The following is a 24,268-nucleotide window of genomic DNA, read 5'->3' as shown; positions in this document are numbered from 1 at the left end:
TTTGTCTGTGAAAAATGCAGTAAAGTTAACTTTTTAGTAACTTGACACAAACATTACAAATTTGTTCTTCGGGATATATGTTAAGCTTACCGAGAAGATGTCTTTATCTAGTGAAAAACCCTTAGCGGTTTTATCAAAAGGGGGAAGAACAAAATTTTATTTTTTCAAATATCATTATAGTTGTCTTAACAAATATTTTTGATATAGTGATCCGATAACATGTTTGGACGTCAACTGCCTTCGGTTTTGTAACTAAATTCAGTCTACTAACTCAGAAATTGCGATGGTGCATATTAGTTGACTGGCGCATTTTAAACTGAGTTCCCCTACTACAATAAACTTTTGCTTATAGGACTTTACTTAGCTGTAGCGCGTTTTATTCAGTTGTTCGTTACCTTTCCCGTCAAACATTTAATCTCGTTTTACTATCTTAGTCAATATTTTGACATATTTAATTTAACTTTTTGGCTAATGGCGTTCAATAGTTGGGGTAAGATCGTGCCCAATTTAGCTAACAATCACTACAAAGTCATAATAAATCAGTATTATTGTGGAACCGAATGATCGAGAAGTAATGTTTTATTAAGAATGACTGTCTTATTTGACAAAAACGCAGCTAAATGGAAATGTGTACGAAGAGTATCACAACTTGTAGTTGTGATTTGTAATTTTAGTAAAATATGATCCATCCATTACGATGCCATACGCAAACAACACAAAAGAGTCATATCCACAAATGTTCAATTTATTTTTATTCATTTCATACTATGCTTCTATTACAAATGTGGATAAGTAAAGATGATCCCCATTGAACTTTTGTTTGACATAAAATATTATGAATTATAATACTAATAAACTAGCAGGTAGAAAATTTCGGAGAATTAGCTAGCTTACAATGTAATGTTTTTGAATAATTGAATAATTGAAAGTTTCTGCACTTTTATGGTTTTATCTCCTACCCATGCGAAAGCATCAACAAACATTTTTCGTCTTGGAAAATGGAGACGGCGGTATCTGGGATCGATGTCGAACCCAGGTCCACTGGGATGAGAGGCACCATTCAATCACCATTACCATCATGTGACATTGTCTATAATTATTTAAATGCCGATTTCTAATTAAGGAAGTTAAGGATGTTTTTCCTATTTTCCTATTTTATTTTTTCAATTAAAATACAAATCAAATCATCCTGCATAATAGGCTCACTATTGAGCGAAACGCATTTCAATTCAATATTTGTCGTCCTGCATTCATCAAATTTTTAGCTAAACCGATTAAATTGTAGCTTGCCCACTAGTATATAAGATAGATAATATATCGCCGATAAGAAATATATACGCCTGGATTATGACGGCATTTCGTCATACAAAAGAGAACAAACAGGAAGTTTTCCACACAACGTTAATCGAGAGTTGAGAATTTCAAACTATTTTGAGATTTCATAATTTGACTTTTTAAGAAAAGATAAATCTGGACTAACTGGAGTTTTATATGCATCAATTGTTCCTCCGATATTATCCGACGAAAGTTTCCTTAAAATCAAAACATATTATGTCCAACTGTTCAACAAAAATTTTAAGCAGAAGGGCATTTTTAATCCGGGAGGTCCATTTATGACATGTTCCGTTGCCTACCGGGTGAATGATGAAGCACAGTCTACGCACTCTGACGAATAAGGTGTGGTCTGCGAACAGCGAGACGAAGTGTGCAAGCTTATCAATTTGTAGTTAGCGCTACACGATATTTGCCATGTGGGATGTTTTCATAAAAAGATTATCTGAACAAAGTGGTATACAGTCTTATTAGGTTTTATCTGGATAGGAATTGTTTGTGTTTGTTTTCTTGCAGTCCATAATTCAATGAGGATTGTCTCGAAGGACTCAAATAATTTCAAGTAATCCACAGCACTACAAACTTTATATGTATATTGATCACGTCGTCTACCACAAATTTGTGACAAATTTCGATTATTGGCACGACGCACCACCTAATGCAAACATCAGATACCGGGTATCGCATAAGCTACCCGGCTTCCCGCGGCGAAAATGCGCGCCGCACCGTACAAGTGAACCTCCAATTATTAATTAGTAATCATCGAGCTGTTAAACGGTGAGCATTGTGTCTTGCGTGATTTATGGCAAACGTTTTCCTACGGCGGTGAACAGAAGCGGCTCACCAGCAGCGCATCACAGGAACGGGAAACGTGCGATGCGAATAGTTTGATACGTCGCCGGTACGGTGGAAAGCACCACCCCAAACTAAAACAGTTTTTCTCAGTAGAAGTATCTAAGTGAAACGCACATCCCGATTCCCATGAATCGAACGAAACGTGTAGTGAGAAGCACAGTTTAATACACTAACAAGCGATAGGATAGCTTATTTCCGTCTGCCGAAATCGAACTGGGGCAGCAATGTTGGTGGTCAAATGACAGCGCGCAGTGTTGAGTTCAAGGCGAAGCCAAAGTGTTCAATCATGCGAAGGGTGATTTTATGAGGTTTTCCTAATTTCGCTCTCCAATTTTGCAAACGCCTGCAGGAAGAATAGAAAACCCATAAAATAGATACTAATTAAAGTGCTGAAAAAAAACCTTCTGCGAAGAAACGAGGAAAAAAGTGGTGAACTGTTGAATGCTAATCGGGGTTAAAATGAATCCCAAAGGAAAACGTTGATAATTAGTTGGCTGAGCTTTTACCCTCTTGTGGTTCGGTTCGATTAACACGCTTCTTCATTATCAATCGATGATTTCTGAAAGAGATTTTGAATGATTCATGGTTGCTGGCTGAGAAATTAGAGATCAAAAATACACAATCCAAGCATCAAACGGTAAGCCATATGTCTTACAATTATTAATAACTTTTTAGGAGAACATTACTGATATATTTTGTATTTTGGTATTAACGATCGTGTATTTTAATATTTAAATCAAATGTATTAGTGTTTCAGGGTTACGTGATGTTTAAAGTTTGTTTACTTTTATTAAAATAATTTCAAAATTTGCTAAACTTTTTGTATATCAAACATTTGTATACAAAACCCTAACTGGCACATGGCCTCTCATAACGTGTATCAGTTGACAGACGCACAGCATCGCCAAGCTCTGTATAATTAGTTTACTCACATTTCTCAACTAATTGGAGTTGGAACTAACAATCTTACGATTGCATGTTTCATTTCTGTGGAAAGCACAATAACTTAGAGATGACAGATATTCAGACATGCCTTGCATACAGACATCATAAAGATTACAGGCATTGGACATAAAGCAATTTGTGTGAAGCTATAGATTTACAGACATCGGTTACCGTCTTCTTCTACATGACAAGTCTGTTGTTTGATTCGTGACTACGATGTTGATTCCTATTCATCATGGTAAAAACTTATTGCTATCGCTTAGGGGCAAGCCAGAGTAAACGCAACGAGTGATGCGACGCGACGCGACTTATGTAAAAGAATAACAATCATTATCAACAGGCTGTCAAATTGCACTGTCGCGTCGCATCGCACGTATGAGTGAAACATGGCTCCCATCCCATTTTGTCAGTCCTTTTACTATAAAATTCCTTATGGATTTTATAGTAAAGTTCCTGTGATCAATATCAGATAGCACCTTTGACATTTACAGAAAATTCCTTGTCACTCGTTCTTTCAGCCGTAATTTTCGGTCCCTACGTCCAGATGTGGGAGACGTCTTTCTCGCTTCAGTAGTTGTGATGTTACACGACATGTTTAGATTCAATTTTGAAAAACTCAAACTCATTAGTCCTCAGTCCGATTGATCCGAAGTGGCCCTATCTTCAGTACAGGCCAGACTCGATTATCCGGAGTGTTGAAAAAAATTTCACTCCGGATAATCGAGCCTTTTTTTGTTATTGCTGAAAATTTAACTTTTGCTCAAATAATCTTTATTTTGGTTATATAACATCTAATAAAATATCCCGTTGGTCCGTTTATGGATTCTGACTATCGTTAGAGGTCAGCGCCGATCCGAAAATCGTCGGCGGTAACGTTTGTCATCATTTTGGTCGGCGATGGCTTGGCGATTTTTTTTATTACGTTCGTAACGTAAAGTTTTTTTTTCAAGATATTTTAAGACATTAACGGGAAAATGCTGTGGAGTGTGGGTTCGATTCCCGCCCCGGTAAGGAGAAAACTTTTCGTAAAGCGAAAAGCTCTCCACTGGTCCACTGGGTGTTGTGTGAATGTCCTGTCCGTTGTCTCATGCTAGATGTTAAGTGTTCAGTCTGTGCGACCTCTGGTCGAAGACGGTGATTCTGTCTTTTTAAAAAAATCTTTTAATTTCCCCGGAAAAATCTAATGAGCTGTCCCAGGAAATTTTTCCAAGTTTTTCGAATTTTCAACAGGAATTGCTCTAAAATTTTCACGGGAATTTCTTTGAAAATTTCACGGAAAATTGTTTAAGAGTTTGCCTATGCCACTTGGCATGCATGCTTCGTATTTAACAGAATTTCCTTGTGATTATTTTAATGTTTCACAAAAACTGTTTCCAACGTTTTCAACTGGACTTTTTACGTAATTTCTTTGGATTTCTACGTGAAATTCCGTATGTTGTCTATTAGTAATTCTTTGGAAATTCTACGAGAAAATTTTCAAAAGACGAAGGGTCGTTTGTTTGAAAGTAATTTGACCGAATATCACATGGTTGAATAATACGTGAGGCCGAAAGCTATCTAGCCGAATTCCATTTGTCCGATACGGTTATTATTTAATCAGACTAAGGCCGAAGTGGCCTGTGCGGTATATAAGAGTCTTCTCCATTCGGCTCGGTCCATGGCTACACGTCGCCAACCACGCAGTCTACGGAGGGTCCGCAAGTCATCTTCCACCTGATCGATCCACCTTGCCCGCTGCGCACCTCGCCTTCTTGTGCCCGTCGGATCGTTGTCGAGAACCATTTTCACCGGGTTACTGTCCGACATTCTGGCTACGTGCCCGGCCCATCGCAGTCGTCCGATTTTCGCGGTGTGAACGATGGATGGTTCTCCCAACAGCTGATGCAATTCGTGGTTCATTCGCCTCCTCCACGTACCGTCCGCCATCTGCACCCCACCATAGATGGTACGCAGCACTTTCCTTTCGAAAACTCCAAGTGCGCGTTGGTCCTCCACGAGCATCGTCCAGGTCTCGTGTCCGTAGAGGACTACCGGTCTAATTAGCGTTCTGTAGATTGTTAGTTTGGTACGGCGGCGAACTCTATTCGATCGGAGCGTCTTGCGGAGTCCAAAGTACGTACGATTTCCAGCCACTATGCGTCTCCGAATTTCTCTGCTGGTGTCATTTTCGGCAGTCACCAGTGAGCCCAAGTACACAAATTCTTCTACCACCTCGATTTCGTCACCACCGATGCAAACTCGCGGTGGGTGGCTCACATTGTCTTCTCTTGAACCTCTTCCTATCATGTACTTCGTCTTCGACGTGTTGATGACTAGTCCGATCCGCTTAGCTTCCCTCTTCAGTCTGATGTAGGCTTCCTCCATCTCCTCAAAGTTACGTGCCATAATATCTATGTCGTCGGCGAAACCAAATAGCTGGACGGACTTATTGAAAATTGTACCACTCGTGTTAATACCTGCTCTTCGTATTACCCCTTCCAAAGCGATGTTGAATAGCAAACATGAAAGACCATCACCTTGCCGTAACCCTCTGCGGGTTTCGAAGGGACTCGAGAATGCCCCTGAAACTCGAACTACGCACATCACTCGATCCATCGTCGCTTTGATCAACCGTGTCAGTTTATCCGGAAAACCGTGTTCGTGCATTAGCTGCCATAGCTGGTCCCGATCGATTGTATCATATGCGGCTTTGAAGTCGATGAATAGATGATGTGTGGGCACGTTGTATTCGCGGCATTTCTGCAGTACTTGGCGAATGGCGAACACCTGGTCCGTGGTGGAGCGTTCGCCCATAAAACCCGCCTGGTACTGCCCCACGAACTCCCTTGCAGTTGGTGCTAGTCGACGGCATAAAATTTGGGAGAGTACCTTGTAGGCGGCGTTCAGCAATGTGATTGCGCGGTAGTTGCTACAATCCAGCTTATCGCCCTTTTTGTAGATGGGACACACGACACCTTCCATCCACTCCTGCGGCAAAACTTCCTCCTCCCAAATCTTGGTAATGACCCAGTGCAGCGCTCTAGTCAGTGCCTCACCACCGTGTTTAAATAGCTCTCCTGGTAGTTGGTCAACCCCAGGGGCTTTGTTGTTCTTCAGCCGGCCAATCTCCTCCTGGATTTCCTGGAGATCCGGAGCCGGTAGAATTATGTCCTGCGCGCGTTCTCCCAGGTCCATCACCATACCGCCATCTTCGTCTGCCACATCGCCATTCAGGTGTTCTTCGTAGTGCTGCCGCCACCTTTGGATCACCTCACGCTCGTTCGTAAGAAGGTTCCCGTTTATGTCCTTACACATATCAGGCTGTGGCACGTGGCCCTTACGTGAACGGTTTAACTTCTCATAGAACTTTCGTGTGTTATTAGCGCGGTACAGTTGCTCCGTTTCTTCACGGTCTCGATCTTCCTGCTGGCGCTTTTTCCTCCGGAAAATCGAGTTTTGTCTGTTCCGCGCCTGTTTATATCGTGCCTCGTTCGCCCTCGTGCGGTGTTGCAGCAATCTCGCCCATGCTGCATTCTTCTCTTCCACTAACTGCTCACATTCGCCGTCATACCAGTCGTTTCTCTGATCCGGGGGCACCGTGCCAAGTGCAGCGGTTGCGGTGCTACCAATGGCGGATCGAATATCTCTCCAGCCATCTCCAGCCATCGATACGGTTATTATGTGGAAAATTGTTTGGCGGTACGACCAAACTAGTCAAGCCGTATGCCCTAACAGGTCGTTTGGTCGAATAGGCCTTGTCATCGAAAATTCCATTTGAACGAAACGGTAGTTTAGCAGGAAGGGCAATTTGGCCAAAAATGTTATTCGGCTGATCAGATTATACGGCAAAAAAACGTCGACCCGTTCAGCCAAACACCTTTTTCGAACAAATGAGCTATCGGAGCAAACGTCTTTTTCGGCCAAATTATCAGTTCAGCCGTATGATCTTCACCCGTACGTCGCAAACCGTTTTCGACCTTATGTCACCTCGTCAGGCCAAGTAGCATTTTCGGTCAAACGATTTTTTTTTCAGCAACAACACCATATGTTCATTTCGGACAAATGGCCCTTTTCTACCAAACGACCATCTAGACCTTTTTGGTTAAATGACCTATTCGATTAGACGACTTTTCAATCAAATGACCTATTCGGCCGAACGACATATTGACATATTCGGCCAAAAAACAAACGACCCTTCCCCGTCAAAACATTTGAATTCAACTTAAAATTTTGTGGATTTCAACAAGAAATCCTTGGAAATTTACGCAGGTAATTCTTCGAGATTCCCAAAGGAAATTCTTTATAATTTAACCGGGAAATTTCTGGAATTTGCATTGTTAGTGGCGTCAGTCGTCTAAGCCAGCGATTCTCAACCTTTTTCTTGGGAGGTACCCCTTCGAACTTTTGCGTTCATTGAGGTACCCCCTATTTTTATCGCCCTAATGAAAATAAGCGTAACTAATAATAGGGTAAAATGCCACCTAGTAGCGAAATTTGGCTCTTCCTGTCATTAGGAGTAGAAATTTTCAACATATTAATTCTGTTTGATATCTAATAATAAGTTCTGCATCTCCTCTTCACGATACATACTTAAAACACTCAAATACACGACGTTATTTGTTGAAATTAACATTTCAAAGACTGACTGAATTCGCCCTATAGTAGACCTGGGGGTCCATAATAGGAAATTGCTTCCCTATAGTCGACACTTCATTTGATTTTCATGTTCCGTTTGAGACGTTCTCCTTCCCAATACCGAACCCCCCCCCTCCCAGATATTCCTATAGTGGACAATCTCCGGCTTATTTTTTATAGAATTGGGAAAAAACACCTAATTTTACTTTCCATAGCATTTCCAATGCATATAATTAAATCATAGGACTGTAAGGTAGGTTCTCCCGATGGAATTTCATGGCAAAATGTTTACATTGTGCTGTAATATTGCAAAAATGGCTGGAGGGTCCACTATTGGCTGGGAGTCCACTATTGGGCACTTGAACCTATTTATGAAAAACGATCCTGAAAACAAACGGAATATGTGGCTTTCAATTATTCACATAGTTCTATTCAAACATTTGTTTACAATTTGTGGTTTTTCGTGAAATTTTCCAATTCAAATTATGTTTATACATCAAGCTTCATACAGGACTTTGAAGATCCGAGCCATTTGAAAGGAGGCTTCCGAGCCTCTTGAAAGGAGGCTTCCGAGCCTCTTGAAAGGAGGCTTCCGAGCCTCTTGAAAGGAGGCTTCCGAGCCTCTTGAAAGGAGGCTTCCGAGCCTCTTGAAAGGAGGCTTCCGAGCCTCTTGAAAGGAGGCTTCCGAGCCTCTTGAAAGGAGGCTTCCGAGCCTCTTGAAAGGAGGCTTCCGTGCCTCTTGAAAGGAGGCTTCCGTGCCTCTTGAAAGGAGGCTTCCGTGCCTCTTGAAAGGAGGCTTCCGTGCCTCTTGAAAGGAGGCTTCCGTGCCTCTTGAAAGGAGGCTTCCGAGCCTCTTGAAAGGAGGCTTCCGAGCCTCTTGAAAGGAGGCTTCCGAGCCTCTTGAAAGGAGGCTTCCGAGCCTCTTGAAAGGAGGCTTCCGAGCCTCTTGAAAGGAGGCTTTTGAGCCTCTTGAAAGGATACTTCCAGGCCTCTTGAAAGGAGGCTTCCTGAGGCCTCTTGCAAGGTGGCTTCTGCGCCTCTTGATAGGTGGCTTCCGGGCCTCTTGAAAGGAGGCTTCCGAGCCTCTTGAAAGGAGGCTTCTGAGCCTCTTGAAAGGAGGCTTCCGAGCCTCTTGAACGGAGGCTTCCGAGCCTCTTGATAGGAGGCTTCTGAGCCCCTTGAGAGGAGGCTTGAGCCTCTTGAAAGGAGGCTTCCGAGCCTCTTGAAAGGAGGCTTCCGAGCCTCTTGATAGGAGGCTTCTGAGCCTCTTGATAGGAGGCTTTCGAGCCTCTTGAAAGGAGGCGGCTTCCGAGCCTCTTGAAAGGAGGAGGCTTCCGAGCCTCTTGAAAGGAGGCTTCCGAGCCTCTTGAAAGGAAGAGGCTTCCGAACCTCTTGGAGGAGGCTTCCGAGCCTCTTGAAAGAAGGCTTCCGAGCCTCTTGAAAGGAGGCTTCCGAGCCTCTTGAAAGGAGGCTTCCGAGCCTCTTGAAAGGAGGCTTCCGAGCCTCTTGAAAGGAGGCTTCAGAGCCTCTTGAAAGGAGGCTTCTGAGGCTCTTGAAAGGTGGCTTCAGAGCCTCTTGTAAGGAGGCTCTGAGCCTCTTGAAAGGAGGCTTCCAGCCTCTTGAAAGAAGGCTTCCGCGCCTCTTGAAAGGAGGCTTCCGTGCCTCTTGAAAGGAGGCTTATGTGCCTCTTGAAAGGAGGCTTCTGTGCCTCTTGAAAGGAGGCTTCCGTGCCTCTTGAAAAGAGGCTCTGTGCCTCTTGGAAAGGAGGCTTCCGTGCCTCTTGAAAGGAGGCTTCTGAGCCTCTTGAAAGGAGGCTCTGAGCCTCTTGAAAGGAGGCTTGAGCCTCTTGAAAGGAGGCTTGGAGCCTCTTGAAAGGAGGCTTCCGAGCCTCTTGAAAGGAGGCTTCCTGAGCCTCTTGAAAGGAGGCTTCCTGAGCCTCTTGAAAGGAGGCCTGAGCCTCTTGAAAGGAGGCTTCTGAGCCTCTTGAAAGGAGGCTTCTGAGCCTCTTGAAAGGAGGCTTCGAGCCTCTTGAAAGGAGGCTTCCAGGCCTCTTGAAAGGAGGCTTCCAGCCTCTTGAAAGGAGGCTTCCGAGCCTCTTGAAAGGAGGCTTCCTGAGCCTCTTGAAAGGAGGCTTCTGAGCCTCTTGAAAGGAGGCTTCCAGGCCTCTTGAAAGGAGGCTTCCGAGCCTCTTGAAAGGAGGCTTCCGAGCCTCTTGAAAGGAGGCTTCCGAGCCTCTTGAAAGGAGGCTTCCGAGCCTCTTGAAAGGAGGCTTGCGAGCCTCTTGAAAGGAGGCGTCCGAGCCTCTTGAAAGGAGGCTTCCGAGCCTCTTGAAAGGAGGCGTCCGAGCCTCTTGAAAGGAGGCTTCTGAGCCTCTTGAAAGGAGGCTTCCGAGCCTCTTGAAAGGAGGCTTCCGAGCCTCTTGAAAGGAGGCTTCCGAGCCTCTTGAAAGGAGGCTTCCGAGCCTCTTGAAAGGAGGCTTCCGAGCCTCTTGAAAGGAGGCTTCCGAGCCTCTTGAAAGGAGGCTTCCGAGCCTCTTGAAAGGAGGCTTCCGAGCCTCTTGAAAGGAGGCTTCCCAGACAACCAGAATGCATGCATAATAGAATTGTTTTTCTGTTATGCGATGCCTATGCGCACAAATTTCATCGCTTACCAGTCGCGAAAACACTTTTTACGTACAAAAGTGGAGGCGATATATGTGTATTTCTTATCCGACGTTGCACGGCAGTGTATGCGATATGCACGATTTTTATGCGAGTTTGTTCGTTATACATTGCGATGTAGTTTGTGATAACAAACTCTGTTTGACAGATAATCCGATTTAATTTGAGTTTGTTTGCAGGAATATGCGATGTCAACAAATGAAGCTGGAATAAACTCGTAAAATAGCCTACTGTGCGGGAAAATTTATAAATAAACTGATGAGCTTTGCACAACAATGCGAATCTGATGAAACTTGGATCGGTAAACGATTTTGATCGTGCATTCTTATGCGATGTGTGGTTGTCTGGGTTCCGAGCCTCTTGAAAGGAGGCTTCCGAGCCTCTTGAAAGGAGGCTTCCGAGCCTCTTGAAAGGAGGCTTCCGAGCCTCTTGAAAGGAGGCTTCCGAGCCTCTTGAAAGGAGGCTTCCGAGCCTCTTGAAAGGAGGCTTCCGAGCCTCTTGAAAGGAGGCTTCTGAGCCTCTTGAAAGGAGGCTTTCAGCCTCTTGAATGGAGGCTTCCAGGCCTCTTGAAAGGAGGCTTGAGCCTCTTGAAAGGAGGCTTCCAAGCTTCTTGAAAGGAGGCTTCCAAGCCTCTTGAAAGGAGGCTTCCGAGCCTCTTGAAAGGAGGCTTCCAGGCCTCTTGAAAGGAGGCTTCCGAGCCTCTTGAAAGGAGGCTTCCAAGCCTCTTGAAAGGAGGCTTCCAGGCCTCTTGAAAGTAGGCTTCCAGGCCTCTTGAAAGGAGGCTTCCAGGCCTCTTGAAAGGAGGCTTGAGCCTCTTGAAAGGAGGCTTCTGAGCCTCTTGAAAGGAGGCTTCCAGGCCTCTTGAAAGGAGGCTTCCAGGCCTCTTGAAAGGAGGCTCTGAGCCTCTTGAAAGGAGGCTTGAGCTCTTGAAAGGAGGCTTCTGAGCCTCTTGAAAGGAGGCTTCCTGAGCCTCTTGAAAGGAGGCTTCCGAGCCTCTTGAAAGGAGGCTTCCGAGCCTCTTGAAAGGAGGCTCTGAGCCTCTTGAAAGGAGGCTTCCGGAGCTCTTGAAAGGAGGCTCTGAGCCTCTTGAAAGGAGGCTTCTGAGCCTCTTGAAAGGAGGCTTCCAGGCCTCTTGAAGGAGGCTTCCAGGCCTCTTGAAAGGAGGCTCTGAGCCTCTTGAAAGGAGGCTTCCAGAGCCTCTTGAAAGGAGGCTTCTGAGGCCTCTTGAAAGGAGGCTTCCTGAGCCTCTTGAAAGGAGGCTTCCAGGCCTCTTGAAAGGCGGCTTCCGTGCCTCTTGAAAGGAGGCTTCGTAGCCTCTTGAAAGGAGGCTTCCGAGCCTCTTGAAAGGAGGCTTCCTGGAGCCTCTTGAAAGGAGGCTTCCTGTGCCTCTTGAAAGGAGGCTTCTGTGCCTCTTGAAGGAGGCTTCCGAGCCTCTTGAAAGGAGGCTTCTGAGGCCTCTTGAAAGGAGGCTCTGAGCTGCCTCTTGAAAGGAGGCTTCTGAGCCTCTTGAAAGGAGGCTCTGAGCCTCTTGAAAGGAGGCTTCCGGGCCTCTTGAAAGGAGGCTTCCAGGCCTCTTGAAAGGAGGCTTCCGAGCCTCTTGAAAGGAGGCTTCTGAGCCTCTTGAAAGGAGGCTTCTGAGCCTCTTGAAAGGAGGCTTCTGAGCCTCTTGAAAGGAGGCTTCTGGAGCCTCTTGAAAGGAGGCTTGAGCCTCTTGAAAGGAGGCTTCCGGGCCTCTTGAAAGGAGGCTTCCGGGCCTCTTGAAAGGAGGCTTCTGAGCCTCTTGAAAGGAGGCTCTGAGCCTCTTGAAAGGAGGCCTGAGCCTCTTGAAAGGAGGCTTCCGAGCCTCTTGAAAGGAGGCTTCCGAGCCTCTTGAAAGGAGGCTTCCGAGCCTCTTGAAAGGAGGCTTCCGAGCCTCTTGAAAGGAGGCTTCCGAGCCTCTTGAAAGGAGGCTTCCGAGCCTCTTGCAAGGAGGCTTCCGAGCCTCTTGAAAGGAGGCTTCCGAGCCTCTTGCAAGGAGGCTTCCGAGCCTCTTGAAAGGAGGCTTCCGAGCCTCTTGAAAGGAGGCTTCCGAGCCTCTTGAAAGGAGGCTTCCGAGCCTCTTGAAAGGAGGCTTCCGAGCCTCTTGAAAGGAGGCTTCCGGGCCTCTTGAAAGGAGGCTTCCGAGCCTCTTGAAAGGAGGCTTCCGAGCCTCTTGAAAGGAGGCTTCCGAGCCTCTTGAAAGGAGGCTTCCGAGCCTCTTGAAAGGAGGCTTCCGAGCCTCTTGAAAGGAGGCTTCAGAGCCTCTTGAAAGGAGGCTCCGAGCCTCTTGAAAGGAGGCTTCCCAGCCTCTTGAAAGGAGGCTTCCGAGCCTCTTGAAAGGAGGCTTCCGTGCCTCTGGAAAGGAGGCTTCCGTGCCTCTTGAAAGGAGGCTTCCGTGCCTCTTGAAAGGAGGCTTCCGTGCCTCTTGAAAGGAGGCTTCCGAGCCTCTTGAAAGGAGGCTTCCGAGCCTCTTGAAAGGAGGCTTCCGAGCCTCTTGAAAGGAGGCTTCCGTGCCTCTTGAAAGGAGGCTTCCTTGCCTCTTGAAAGGAGGCTCTGAGCCTCTTGAAAGGAGGCTCTGAGCCTCTTGAAAGGAGGCTTCTGAGCCTCTTGAAAGGAGGCTGAGGCCTCTTGAAAGGAGGCTTCCAGGCCTCTTGAAAGGAGGCTTCCGAGCCTCTTGAAAGGAGGCTTCCAGGCCTCTTGAAAGGAGGCTTCTGAGCCTCTTGAAAGGAGGCTTGAGCCTCTTGAAAGGAGGCTTCTGAGCCTCTTGAAAGGAGGCTTCTGAGCCTCTTGAAAGGAGGCTTCCGCGCCTCTTCAAAGGAGGCTTCCGAGCCTTTTGAAGGGGGGGCTCGGAGCCTCGTGAAAGGAGGTTTCCGGGTGTCTTGAAAGGAGGCTTTCGGGCCTCTTGAAAGGAGGCTTCCGAGCCTCTTGAAAGGAGGCTTCCAGGCCTCTTGAAAGGAGGCTTCCGAGCCTCTTGAAAGGAGGCTTCTGAGCCTCTTGAAAGGAGGCTTCTGAGCCTCTTGAAAGGAGGCTTCCGAGCCTCTTGAAAGGAGGCTTCCGAGCCTCTTGAAAGGAGGCTTCCGAGCCTCTTGAAAGGAGGCTTCCGAGCCTCTTGAAAGGAGGCTCTGAGCCTCTTGAAAGGAGGCTTCCAGCCTCTTGAAGGAGGCTTCCGAGCCTCTTGAAGGAGGCTTCGAGGCCTCTTGAAAGGAGGGCCTGAGCCTCTTGAAAGGAGGCTTCCGAGCCTCTTGAAAGGAGGCTTCAGGCCTCTTGAAAGGAGGCTTCCCAGACAACCGGAATGCATGCATAATAGAATTGTTTTTCTGTTATGCGATGCCTATGCACACAAATTTCATCGCTTATCAGTCGCGAAAGCGCTTTTGCGTACAAAAGTGGAGGCGATATATGTATTTCTTATCCAACGTTGAACGGCAGTGTATGCGATATGCACGATTTTTATGCGAGTTTGTTCGTTATACATTGCGATGTAGTTTGTGATAACAAACTCTGTTTGACAGATAATTCGATTTCATTTGAGTTTGTTTGTCGAAATATGCGATGTCAACATGTGAAGCTGGAATAAACTCGCAAAATAGCCTACTGTGCGGGAGAGTTTATAAATAAACTGATGAGCTTCGCAACACAATGCGATTTTGATGAAATTTGGATCGGTAAACGATTTTAATCGTACATTCTTATGCGATATGTGGTTGTCTGGGTTCTGAGCCTCTTGAAAGGAGGCTTGAGCCTCTTGAAAGGAGGCTTCCGAGCCTCTTGAAAGGAGGCTTCCGAGCCTCTTGAAAGGAGGCTTCCGAGCCTCTTGAAAGGAGGCTTCCGAGCCTCTTGAAAGGAGGCTTCCGGGCCTCTTGAAAGGAGGCTTCCGAGCCTCTTGAAAGGAGGCTTCCGGGCCTCTTGAATGGAGGCTTCCGAGCCTCTTGAAAGGAGGCTTCCGAGCCTCTTGAAAGGAGGCTTCCGAGCCTCTTGAAGGAGGCTTCCGAGCCTCTTGAAAGGAGGCTTCCAGGACTCTTGAAAGGAGGCTCTGAGGCCTCTTGAAAGGGGGCTTCCGGAGCCTCTTGAAAGGAGGCTTCCGAGGCCTCTTGAAAGGAGGCTTCTGAGGCCTCTTGAAAGGAGGCTTCCTGAGCCTCTTGAAAGGAGGCTTCCGAGCCTCTTGAAAGGAGGCTCTGAGCCTCTTGAAAGGAGGCTTCTGAGGCCTCTTGAAAGGAGGCTTCCAGGCCTCTTGAAAGGAGGCTTCCGGGCCTCTTGAAAGGAGGCTTGAGCCTCTTGAAAGGGAGGCTTCTGAGCCTCTTGAAAGGAGGCTTGAGCCTCTTGAAAGGAGGCTTCCGGGCCTCTTGAAGGAGGCTGGGCCTCTTGAAAGGAGGCTTCCAGAGCCTCTTGAAAGGAGGCTTCCGGGCCTCTTGAAAAGAGGCTTCGGGGCCTCTTGAAAGGAGGCTCTGAGCCTCTTGAAAGGAGGCTTCCGAGCCTCTTGAAAGGAGGATTCCGAGCCTCTTGAAAGGAGGCTTCCGAGCCTCTTGAAAGGAGGCTTCCGAGCCTCTTGAAAGGAGGCTTCCGAGCCTCTTGAAAGGAGGCTTCTGTGCCTCTTGAAAGGAGGCTTCTGTGCCTCTTGAAAGGAGGCTTCCGTGCCTCTTGAAAGGAGGCTTCCGAGCCTCTTGAAAGGAGGCTTCCGAGCCTCTTGAAAGGAGGCTTCCGAGCCTCTTGAAAGGAGGCTTCCACGCCTCTTTGAAGGAGGCTTCCAGGCCTCTTGAAAGGAGGCTTGAGCCTCTTGAAAGGAGGCTTGAGCCTCTTGAAAGGAGGCTTCCGAGCCTCTTGAAAGGAGGCTCTGAGCCTCTTGAAAGGAGGCTTCCTGAGCTCTTGAAAGGAGGCTTGAGCATCTTGAAAGGAGGCTTCCGGGCCTCTTGAAAGGAGGCTTCCGAGCCTCTTGAAAGGAGGCTCCCGAGCCTTTTGAAAGGAGGCTCCCGAGCCTCTTGAAAGGAGGCTCTCGAGCCTCTTGAAAGGAGGCTCTTGAAAGGAGGCACCTCTCCCGAGCCTCTTGAAAGGAGGAGCCTCTTGAAAGGAGGCTTCTGAGCTCTTTGAAAGGAGGCTCTGAGCCTCTTGAAAGGAGGCTTCGAGCTCTTGAAAGGAGGCTTCCAGGCCTCTTGAAAGGAGGCTTCCGAGCCTCTTGAAAGGAGGCTTCTGAGCCTCTTGAAAGGAGGCTTCCGAGCCTCTTGAAAGGAGGCTTCCAGGCCTCTTGAAAGGAGGCTTCCAGGCCTCTTGAAGGAGGCTTCCTGAGCCTCTTGAAAGGAGGCTTCCTGAGCCTCTTGAAAGGAGGCTCTGAGCCTCTTGAAAGGAGGCTTCCAGGAGCCTCTTGAAAGGAGGCTTCCTGGAGCCTCTTGAAAGGAGGCTTCCTGAGCCTCTTGAAAGGAGGCTTCCGAGCCTCTTGCAAGGAGGCTGGGCCTCTTGAAAGGAGGCTTCTGAGCCTCTTGCAAGGAGGCTTCCAGGCCTCTTGAAGGAGGCTGGAGCCTCTTGAAAGGAGGCTTCCGAGCCTCTTGAAAGGAGGCTTCTGAGCCTCTTGAAAGGAGGCTTCCAGAGCCTCTTGAAAGGAGGCTTCCCAGACAACCGGAATGCATGCATAATAGAATTGTTTTTCTGTTATGCGATGCCTATGCACACAAATTTCATCGCTTATCAGTCGCGAAAGCGCTTTTTGCGTACAAAAGTGGAGGCGATATATGTGTATTTCTTATCCGACGTTGAACGGCAGTGTATGCGATATGCACGATTTTTATGCGAGTTTGTTCGTTATACATTGCGATGTAGTTTGTGATAACAAACTCTGTTTGACAGATAATCCGATTTCATTTGAGTTTGTTTACTGGAATATGCGATGTCAACATATGAAGCTGGAATAAACCTCTTGAAAGGAGGCTTCCGAGCCTCTTGAAAGGAGGCTTCCGAGCCTCTTGAAAGGAGGCTTCCGAGCCTCTTGAAAGGAGGCTTCCGAGCCTCTTGAAAGGAGGCTTCCGAGCCTCTTGAAAGGAGCCTCCGAGCCTCTTGAAGGAGGCTTCCGAGCCTCTTGAAAGGAGGCTTCCGAGCCTCTTGAAAGGAGGCTTCCGAGCCTCTTGAAAGGAGGCTTCCAGGCCTCTTGAAAGGAGGCTTCCAGGCCTCTTGAAAGGAGGCTTCCAGGCCTCTTGAAAGGAGGCTGCCGATTCTTTTGACAGGAGGCTACCGCGCGTCTTGAAAGGGGGCTTCCGAGCCTCTTGAAAGGAGGCTTCCGAGCCTCTTGAAAGGAGGCTTCCGAGCCTCTTGAAAGGAGGCTTCCGAGCCTCTTGAAAGGAGGCTTCCGGGCCTCTTGCAAGGAGGCTTCCGGGCCTCTTGAAAGGAGGCTTCCGAGCCTCTTGCAAGGAGGCTTCCGAGCCTCTTGAAAGGAGGCTTCCGAGCCTCTGGAAAGGAGGCTTCCGAGCCTCTTGAAAGGAGGCTTCCGAGCCTCTTGAAGGGAGGCTTCCGAGCCTCTTGAAAGGAGGCTTCCGAGCCTCTTGAAAGGAGGCTTCCGAGTCTCTTGGAAGGAGGCTTCGAGCTCTCTTGAAAGGAGGCTTCCGGGCCTCTTGAAAGGCGGCTTCCGAGCCTCTTGAAGGAGGCTTCCGGCCCTCTGGAAAGGAGGCGTCCGGGCCTCTTGAAGGAGGCTTCCGAGCCTCTTGAAGGAGGCTTGAGCCTCTTGAAAGGAGGCTTCTGAGCCTCTTGAAAGTAAGCTTCCAGGCCTCTTGAAAGGAGTCTTCCGAGCCTCTTGAAAGGAGGCTTCCGAGCCTCTTGAAAGGAGGCTTCCCAGACAACCGGAATGTATGCATAATAGAATTGTTTTTCTGTTATGCGATATCTATGCACACAAATTTCATCGCTTATCAGTCGCGAAAGCGCTTTTTGCGTACAAAAGTGGAGGCGATATATGTGTATTTCTTATCCGACGTTGAACGGCAGTGTATGCGATATGCACGATTTTTATGCGAGTTTGTTTGTTATACATTGCGATGTAGTTTGTGATAACAAACTCTGTTTGACAGATAATCCGATTTCATTTGAGTTTGTTTACTGGAATATGCGATGTCAACATATGAAGCTGGAATAAACTCGCAAAATAGCCTACTGTGCGGGAAAGTTTATAAGTAAACTGATGAGCTTCGCAACACAATGCGATTCTGATGATACTTGGATCGGTAAACGATTTTGCTCGTGCATTCTTATGCGATGTGTGGTTGTCTGGGTTCCGAGCCTCTTGAAAGGAGGCTTCCGAGCCTCTTGAAAGGAGGCTTCCGAGCCTCTTGAAAGGAGGCTTCCGAGCCTCTTGAAAGGAGGCTTCCAGAGCCCTTGAAGGAGGCTTATGGACTTCTTGAAAGGAGGCTTCCGAGCCTCTTGAAAGGAGGCTTCCGAGCCTCTTGAAAGGAGGCTTCCGAGCCTCTTGAATGGAGGCTTCCGAGCCTCTTGAAAGGAGGCTTCCGAGCCTCTTGAAAGGAGGCTTCCGAGCCTCTTGAAATAAGGCTTCTGAAGCACTTCAGAGTCTTCTGAAGGGAGTTTACCGAGGCTCTTAAAAAGAGGCTGAAAGGAGGCTTTGGGGCCGCTTTGAGAAGGGCTATAAAGCTTCTTGCAACGGAGCTTCTTAGCTTTTAGGAAAAAAGTCCTTTAAGCCTCTCAAATGGGGATGGATTTTAGTTCAGAAGCATATTCTTAACATATCAATATTTTTCTATAATATTCTTATTTTTTGATTCGATCAGATTTTTAAAATTTATTCCTTCTTCGTTTGTTCTATAACCTTTTTGTGCTCCAGCCCTTAATGTACTGTGCTGGTTGGGGTGGACAAGATTAACTTGGATTTAATTTGCTTATTGGATTTGCATGCATTTTATATGCAATGCAAAGTTTTTGAATAAAAAATTAAACAATTATCAAAACTTTATCAATCAAGGAATTTAATTACTTCCGCTATTGCCCATTTTTTCCGAGGTACCCCCTGAGGCCAGCGAAGGTACCCCCAGGGGTACATGTACCCCAGGTTGAGAACCGCTGGTCTAAGCGTATTTGCAAGCCATGGAGTGCGAGTTTGATTCCCGCCCTAGTAAGGAGAAAACATTTCGTGAAGCGGAAAACGCTCCACTTGTTCACTATGTGCTGTGTGATTGTCCTATCCGTTATCTAATGCTAAGTGTTAAGTTAAGTATATTTAAGTATTGTCTGTGCGAGCTCTGGTCAAAGATCCTGTCTTTCTTTCTTCTAAATTCTACAAAAAGATCTTTCTAATTTTTAAGGAAATTTAGTCAGAATTTCAACGGTATTCTACAATATTCTTCAGAATTTTTATTAAAAGTTCTTAGTTTTTCGATTATTGAACGAAAAAATGTAAAGAGAGTTCAGTGCGTGATCTCTCATGTTTCGGACAGCAGAACGATCGCGCGGTCGGCCGAATTATTGTGTTCTGCATTGTGCGGCCGGTAATAAAATTAATCAGTTCAGTGCGTGATCTCTCATGTTTCGGACAGCAGAACGATCGCGCGGTCGGCCGAATTATTGTGTTCTGCATTGCGCGGCCGGTAATAAAATTAATCAGTTCAGTGCGTGATCTCTCATGTTTCGGACAGCAGAACGATCGCGCGGTCGGCCGAATTATTGTGTTCTGCATTGCGCGGCCGGTAATAAAATTAATCAGTTCAGTGCGTGATCTCTCTTGTTTCGAGGCGGGCTTGGTAGTCATATGGCTACTGCTTCTGCCTCATACGCAGGAGGTCGTGGCTTCAATCCCAGGTCCGTTCCATTCTCCTACTTTGTATCTTTCTCTTTATTTCTCATGTTCTAGCAATCGCTAGAACTGGAAATGGACTTCCATACCGTTTCCATTACTATTCCTATACCTTAAACTTGAGTATTCTAACAGTAATCTGCTAGAATTGGAAATGAACTATAGAGCTCGTTTCCTACATCCAATTAGAAATTCCATCAGTTACCTTCTCCTATCTATCACATTGGCAGCTCGTTAACCAAGACGGACCTCTGCCTCTCCATCCTAACCCAGAAATTCCAACAAATTCCGCATGAACTCGTGGCAAGTGCAGAGGTATATTCGGCTTGCAGTGGGCGAGTGATTGCATCATCATTTCCTCCCCCTTCCCTACATTGATTTGCATTCTGACGTGGCAGGCGCCAGTATGACCTAACAAATGAGATCACCAGTACTTGTACATTGAAGATGTGTGCTAGTCCCAAGCAAACATCTGTTGGTTCCCTGTGCAAGAACAGCTGATCTGGTCATAATGGAGTAGCAACTACGAGCAGTCAATCAAGCTCAAGCTCAAGCTCAAGCTATTGAACGAAAAAATGTAAGAGTTTTCAAGAAAAATTGCTTTTTCACGAGAAATTCTCTGGAGTTTCATAACTGTTGGTGGCGACGGCGCACACCTCTAACCACCTTGTGGCTCTCTCTGTTTTGGCTTATGCTTGCTGTTGCCTTCCAAAAATTCCGGAACATCCGTGACATAAAACAAAAAATAATGAATTCCATTGCATAGCACCATTTGACATTCTAACAACGGAATTTCTTTCATTTGATTTATTCAAACTAACGCCTCTGAAGTACATTAAATTCATCTACATTCAGCTTGGTCAGTATTTGCCCTCTCCTCCTCCCCTATGCGTTACGTATTTAACGGATGTTCCCTAAACACAAGGATTTTTTGTTGTTACTATCCCGAGCAGACGAAAATAGCTAAACAATATCAAACCTTGATAAGATAGCAAAATGAGATATGGACATGGTTGATATAAGAGATGGAAGATCTGCCGACAATATATATCAATATTCTGCACTGAAATATCATGAGGAAATCAAGTTATGTTATTTGTAAGAAGTGATCAATATTAAGTGATATTGGCTTGTTCTTATCCATAGCATATTTTGAAATTTAAATGATATTTCGGTGCAAATTTTTGATATTGTTGCTTGTTCTTTTATCTCTTACTAGTCGACCCGGCAGACGTTGTCCTGCATAGTAGGTAAAAATGCGCGTTCTGAGCTGCCCATGCGAAATTTCCATACGAACCTTTATTTCAGTTTTTCACGATTTACTCAACTTTTTTATGATTTTCGCATGAGGAAATATCATATAAACCCGTCGGAAACTATAATGAACATATCTGCAGAAGGAATGAAGAAAATCCATCCAGCCGTTTTCGAGTTATACGGATACGAACACAGACCATTTCATTTTTTATATGACTAGTCGACCCGGCAGACGTTGTCCTGCACAGTAGGCGAGAATGTGCGTTCCGAACTGCCCATGCAAAATTCGCATAGGAAACACAATTTTAATTATTCACGGTTTGCTCAACTTTACTCGTAATTTTCACATTAGGAAATATCATATAAACCCGTCGGAAACTATAACGAATGTTTCTGCTGAAGAAATGAAAAAATCCATCCAGCCGTTTTTGAGTTATGCGGATACGAACACAGACCATTTCATTTTTATATATAAGACTAGTTGACCCAGCAGACGTTGTCCTGCATAGTAGGCGAAAATGCGCGTTGTGAACTGCCCATTCGAAATTTCCATACGAATCATACTTTTGGTTTTTTACGATTTACTCGACTTTACTTGTAATTTTTGCATGAGGAAATATCGTATAAACCCGTCGGAAAATATAACGAATATTTCTGCTGAAGTAATGATGAAAATCCATCCAGCCGTTATCGTGTTATGCGGATACGAACACAGACCATTTCATTTTTATTATATAGAAGATATCAATCAAGTCCATATCATGTTTTGTTATGCTGTTCATTGCTTCTGCCCAGGATGCGTACACCAGTTCCAGTGTTTGAATCTATACATGGACCACAGTTGGCGAAATAACCAATTTTTCATATGAATATTGAGGCTGTTCACAAATTACGAAACGCTGGAAGGAGAGGCAGCCGGTCATACCGTACATTACGATTCATACAAACCAATCAAACCTTTCATACAAGAAGCGTTACGAGGGGGAGGATGGAGGTTCAAAGTCGTCAAATTTAGCGTTACATAATTTGTGAACGAACCCATTCCGGATATTCCGGAGGACCATTTGGTAGCATGAGTCACAATGTCAAAGCTGTACTCAGAATGTACATACGAATGCTTAAAAAATATCGGTGCTTTGAATTGAAATTCATAAATTGGCCATTTTTATGAATGTTCTTGATTTCCGTTCCCTTAGGGTTCTTTCAAAAAATTCGTAACGCTGAATTTGATAATTTTGGTACCCCACTCAACACCCCATTTCCATCTTGTTTAGACCCAACATGCTGACACATATTGAAAATCACTTTTCATTGTTTACTTATTTATTTTCATTTAACACTTCACACATTTTACTTTTAACTTCACATTTGATTCTTTGTGTCTCACTTCATATTTTTAACTTCATACTAACTTTTCATTTCTTACATCGTACTAATCACTTCTCGCTATTCAGATTTTACTTCTTGCGTTTTCTGACTAACTTTTTCACTCTACCTCTGCTTCCTTCTCAAATCTAAATCATCATTTCTCACATTTCTTGCGTCTCACTTCCATTTCACGCTGCATCTTTTTATTACCCTTTTCTCATTCATTTTCTTACTTGTTTCTCACTTCTTACTTATCATTTATCATTATGTTTTCACACTTCTCACACCCCACTTTTCATATCTCAATTCTTACTTACCACTGGTTAATTATTTACCATTTTTTGCTCAAGACTTACAACTTATTTCTCACTTTGGGTGATACCTACTTAGGAAATTAATGATTTTTTTTCGTCCACACAGACGTCATCTCAATATGTTGAGCTAAGTCAAGTTTGTTCAATTAGTTTGGTTTTTAATCGAGCATTTTGGTACGAGAAAGACAAAATCAAAGTCAGAGCTGAAACAGTTCCATTGCACTAGACAGTTTGTCACCATAGGTTTATCACCTCAATGGTAAATTCGATATTTCATTGGCAATTACGCACATCAAAGCAAAATGTAGAGCAAGACTATGACTGGCACAACAGTCACACTTGCTGGGTTTATCCACCACCTGTAGTAATATTTGTCTATTCTTAGAACTGTTTCTTGTCTTTCAAGTTGATTCACATATGTAATGTGAAACACTTTCGCGAATTTGACAATTGTTTATTTTGAAGGTGCAACAGATAGCGCGATTTGTGGCAAAGGCAGATAGCAACAGCAACATGTTATCTTGGATCAGTGTTTATCAATTTCGTTGGTTGGAGTTAACCTACGTGATAACGAATACGGATACCTACCTTTTAATTAAGCGTTTAACGACAAAGGTTTACTAATCTTTTCATAGGTAACAGTGTTACAATGTGGTGTGCATCAAAGCCGAATGGAAGAATATTAGGCGCTATGACCGTGCACTCTCTCGAGTTTATCACGTGCAGTATGGCATTCCTGCATTAACGCTTGAGTTAGGTCGATTATGAAACCACAAGCGAGTGATAAAGCTAAATTTGTGGCACAGCTGTAGCCATACATGGTGCATTCAGAAACACGTAGGATTTCGTCACATGCTTAAAAGAAGGTTTGACCTAATCTGAATTTGATGAATTTTGACCACTATTCATCTACACAACTGGTGGAACTATTATTGACTAAAATGTGTATGTAGAGTAGAGTGGGGCAAGAGTACGCACTTAGTTTTCAATCGATCATGTGGCCCCTATGAAGCAAGCTTCTGCACATCAAATCAGTGTCGATGATTCATATACTCTTCCTTTATGCTACCCAGTGGAAAAAATATTGAAATTATTGAGATTCGTTTTAGTAGAACCCTTATTGCAAGACAAGTGAAAAACGCACTCTTACCCCACCGGTGGGGTAAAAGTGCGCATCGGGTGGGGTAAGAGTACGCATTTATCCAATCATGTGCTTTAAGTATATTATATCACAAATAAGAGTTAATAACATTTAATTGATGTTTAATGAGCATATATGAGGGAATGTTTAAAGATTACGTAACTCTTAAAGGGGGAGGGGGTCCTAAAAATGTGCACTTTCATTCGAAAAACCATTGTTTTTTATATATACAAAAAACTACAGAGGTAAAAATATATATCAGGTTTCGCGTGGCATATACAAAGGCATTTTCCTTAAAGAAAGTCCACCAATCACGTAACGTAAAATTTGGCTCCCATTGGGATCACCCCTCCCCCTATCTTACACTATTTGTATGAATCCTCTAAAAATTATATGGATCGTCACACATCTCACAACCCCTCCCAGCTAAACGTTGCATAATTTATGAATGTTTCTTTTGATTAAATGAAATTATCATTTAGATGAAATTGTGTTTTCGTACTATGTTTAGGTTTACAACAAGTCCTAATACAATTTCATTATTTCGCTTCAGTGCTTTTGTTCACTAAGCCCTTTCTAACACCGAATTACTTCAACTTATCCTAAAAACTTGTGATAATTTCGAATTCTGTCCCTTTTTTCTTAGTTGTAGATCTTTACGCTTTGGAAGAAGTCTTATTTCGGCCGGAAATACGGGTTTGACATCATAACTTGGAGATTCATATGCGTACTCTTGCCCCACCGGTTCCTGCGTACTTTTACCCCACAGTCCCAAAAATTATTCATGTAATGGTTTTGACTTTTTGGAAAACCAACCGGATTGGTGTTCTGTACCATAAAGTACTCTATACAATAGGTTATCGAAATGGTATAATGTTCACCTGATTGAACGTATATATGGTAATAAAATACTAGTTGCGGAAATCCAATTATTTTTAGCAAAATGACCAAAAAGTTATCTGACTCCATATCTCCCTTGTTGTTTATT

The 24,268-nt window shown here is 45.0% G+C and overlaps 2 protein-coding genes across 3 annotated transcripts in view; one reads left to right on the top strand and one right to left on the bottom strand.

The window, feature by feature from the left end:
• The window catches only part of LOC134206085 (putative uncharacterized protein DDB_G0274535), a 240,909-nt gene that overhangs the window by 15,426 nt on the left and 201,215 nt on the right, over window positions 1–24,268 (bottom strand). The gene's annotated exons all lie outside the window — the stretch shown is intronic.
• The window catches only part of LOC134206080 (glucose-dependent insulinotropic receptor-like), a 55,348-nt gene continuing 33,213 nt past the window's right edge, over window positions 2,134–24,268 (top strand). Inside the window, 1 exon segment of the mRNA XM_062681778.1 lies at window positions 2,134–2,824. The gene's annotated coding sequence lies outside the window, so the exon portion shown is untranslated.

This window comes from Armigeres subalbatus, chromosome 1, assembly GCF_024139115.2.
Source record: "Armigeres subalbatus isolate Guangzhou_Male chromosome 1, GZ_Asu_2, whole genome shotgun sequence".
Lineage (NCBI taxonomy): Eukaryota > Metazoa > Arthropoda > Insecta > Diptera > Culicidae > Armigeres > Armigeres subalbatus.
The sequence above is the reverse complement of the archived record's forward strand: the minus strand, read 5'-3'. Positions and strand labels throughout refer to the sequence as shown.